Consider the following 4,016-nt stretch of genomic DNA (forward strand, 5'->3'; position numbering starts at 1 on the left):
AAAGTAGGAGGTGGAACAATGTTTTGTATAGTATGTTATGCCAATTGAGCTTGATGTCCCCTGCGACTATGGTCCCAAGCCCACAGGTTCAACTACTTGGTCGCTCTGGGTAGCTGGCTGTGACCAAGCAGTGACCACAACCTTGCCCCTTGTCAGCTCTAGTATACACCTGGGAATTCAGATCATACAAATACACTTATAGGACCATTGTCTACCAACCCTATACATGTTCTTGGATACACTCCCCATTTCATAGACATGCCTAATAGTACAGCCTGTCCACCCATCTAACCACCCAAATACCCATGTTTGCGTTCACTGACAATGCAGTACTCTATGTGCAAAAGGGTTCATCTTTGTTGTCTGTACCTCCCATGTACCTCTCTATGTCTTTCTCTTCCCCAATGCCGCCATATTTGTCACTCATATTTGGTACATTGCCCTTCTCTTCACCCAAGTCAATATTTATCTCTATCTATCTATCTAACAGCGTTCCCTCCCTTCCCCTCCCACCTCTGGTAACCAACAAAGTAAATTTCCTTCTATAAATAAACCTCTCCTTAACTTTTACAATAATGGACTAATACAATATTTGTCCTTTTGTGATTGACTTATTTCACTCAGTATAATGTCCTCCAAGTTCATCCACGTTATGCGGAGTTTTGCAGATTCTACATTATTCTTTAGTGTTGCGTAGTATTCCATTGTGTATATGTACCATAGTTTGGTTATCCATTCCTCAGTTGATGGACACCTAGATCGTTTCCATCCATCTTTTGGCTATTGTAAATAGTGCTGTGATGAACATGGGTGTGCATATATCTGTTCTTGTCATGGCTCTCACTTCTTTAGGGTATATTCCTAGTAATGGAATGGCTGGTTCAAATGGTATTTCTAATTCCAACTTTTGAAGGAATCACCATAGTGCTTTCCACAATGGTTGTACCAATTTACAGTCCCACCAGCAGTGTATGAAAGTCCCAATCTCTCCACAACCTCGCCAGCATTTGTTATTTTCTGTCTTGTTGAACTTTGCTACTAGTGCTAGAGCAAGATGGTATCTTATTGTTGTTTTGATTTGCATCTCTCTAATAGCTAATGATTGTGAGCATTTCTTCATATGTTTGTTGGCCGCTTGAATATCCTCCTTGGTGATTTTATGATGTCTTTAAACCAAAACCAAACCAAACTCACTGCCGTCAAGTCGGACCCAACTCACAGCAACCCCTCCTTGGGTTTCTGAGGCAATATCACTATGGAAGTAGATTGCCCAACCTTCCTTCCAAGGAGTGACTGGTGGGTTTGAACCACCAGCCTTCTGGTTACCAGTCAAATGCCTTAGGCACTACACCACCAGAGGTCCCATGATGTCTTTAGGTGAGAATAAATAAACAGGCTTAGGAGAAATAAAGGGATGATGGGAAATAAGAAAGGAAGCAAAAACAGAAGGGTTTTAATGTGAAGCTAAAGTATTTTTTAACAGAGGAATACATGATAGGAAATAAGATTAGTCTGGCAGTTATGTAAGCAAGATGGGTTGAAAGAAGAGAAGGGATCCTGGAAAATAAGTTAGGTGACATAATCTACATATGCTGTGATGATATTCCAAGACAACACGGAAGTTACTGGTGTAATGTTTTGTTTGTTGCAACAACTGTTAGCTAAATGATACTCCTGTCTGAGTCATGGTATGACAGAAGAAACTATCAAATTCTTCCAACAACTCCTCTATTAAATTTATAGTCATTAGGTGCTTTGTGGTCTCAGTAAATTGAGAGTTTCTCTTAATATCAGTGACATATTTCATGGTGCTAAATCTTTTCTTGGCTTCCTCTGAACTATCAGCAATTATATTAAAATGTTTTCTAACATTTATAACACTGTTTGAAATTTTGTATGTTTTATATCTTTAGTGCTAATTCATTTATTGAATATCATCATTATATTGTTTATTTTTGTTTACTTTCAATCTACAGAGCTTTGCAGATCTTAATTGACCAAGTGTCGTGATTTAATAAATTGAACAAACTTAAAAAATCATTATACTTTTCATTTCTATTATCAAGACACAAGTGTATTTTCTTAAGTTATTAGATGATCTCTTAATTTATCTTTTGGAATTTTTACTTTGTTTTATTTCAAACAATATACCATAATTTTTTAATATAAACTTCTGCTTAATTTTTCTTTGCTTAGTTTTGATATATGCTCAATTCCGTGTTAATTGCCCTAAGCTATCAGCTTTAATAAACCAAATATTTCTTTCTTGTGAAGTACTGACTTTATAAGAAAGTATCTCTAAAGTATCTCTGTTAGAATATCATTTATTAAAGCTAAATATATTTAATGTAGAGGGTCAGTGGAAAAGGGGAAGACCCTTCATGAGATGGACTGATACAGTGCTGTGATGATGGGCTCAAGCATTGGCAATGATTGTGAACATGGTGCAGGACTGGGCAGTGTTTCCTTTTGTTGTACATAGGGTTGCTATGAGTTGAAAACAACTCGAGGGGGCCTAACAACGAATATATTAAGAACTTTTTACTTTTCAAATGTAACTATTCCCATTTTATAATTTCTATTAAGAGACTTCACAAGTTTTGGTGAGATTTACAAGCATTTTTGCAGTATTAATACAACCTTGACCAGTGAAATTCAGCATCTTTCATTGTTCGTTGTATCATTCTCAGATCTTTAAATGTATTATTCCTTTTTGTTTATGTACAGTAATAAATATAATTGAGAGATAATAAATTGGCCATTCCTCTAAAGCAAAGTGTTGTAAAGAACATGACATGCAGATAGTGCTGCAAATGTTTCTCAGATATCTCTGACAGGATGGCCATTAATCAATGGTCATGAAGCATTCTACACAGTTAAACTAATGGATTAATATTAAAATTTATATTACTAATATTACTGCTTATTGTACTTACTGTTATATGTTTTTACCAACGAGCATAGAAACTCATCCACCACCTGTGTATCAGTTTGTCATACTGTGGTGGCTTCCAAGTTGCTGTGATGCTAGAAGTTATGTCACCAGTATTTCAAATACAAACAGGGTTACCCATGGTACACAGGTTTCTGCAGACCTTCCAGACTTAAGACAGACTGGGAAGAAAGGATTGGCAGTCTACTTCCAAATATTAAAATCTGATGTATCATAGCAAAATGTTGTCCAACTCTCTTGCTTTGGACACATTAGCAATAAGGATCACTTACTGAAGGTGGACATCATGTTTGGTGAAGCAGAGGCCCATCAGGAGTGAGGGAGACCCTTGGGGAGATTGATTGGCACAATAGTTGCAATGATAGGCTCAAAACATGCCAGTGATCATAGGGATAACAAAGAACCAGGCAATGTTTTGTTCTGTTGTACATAAAGTCACCATGACTCAGAGTCAACTAAACAACATTCATCTATCTGTTTGTCTATCTATCATCTACCTATCTATCTACAGTATAATAAAATTATGCCATAAAACTGTGTGACCCAATGTATTCAATTACATAAAATGTGCGGTTGCATTATAACAAGGTTAATGAAATGACCACAGTGAGCCTGCAATTGTGAGGGTTTGGGGAGCCAATTTTGTCAGTTACATTCTACCTGAATTGACATTGTTATAGGGCCATTATCATGAGACTTTTCTCTGTATCTCAACCACCAGAATCAGTCCTGCATATGTAGCAATAAAGGCCCATTCTAAGTTAATGACAGTAAAAATATAAACTAAGGGACAGATAAGAAACATCTCAAAGGACAAATTCATAGGATTTGGACTGACTGGATCCAGGGGACAAGCATAAGTGATAAAGATATACCACTGGGTCACGTGAAGAATAGAACTGGTGATAAATGGAAAAGGCAGAGGTAGAGTGGTTCATTCTATTATTTAGATAGGACTCACTGCCATCAAGTCAGATCCGACTCATAGCAACCCCTCCTTGGGTTTCCGAGGCAGTATCACTACGGAAGTAGATTGCCCAACCTTCCTTCTGAGGAGTGACGG

This window comes from Orycteropus afer, unplaced genomic scaffold (genome assembly GCF_000298275.1).
Source record: "Orycteropus afer afer isolate SDZICR_OR568_19922 unplaced genomic scaffold, OryAfe1.0 scaffold00050, whole genome shotgun sequence".
Taxonomy (NCBI): Eukaryota; Metazoa; Chordata; class Mammalia; order Tubulidentata; family Orycteropodidae; genus Orycteropus; species Orycteropus afer.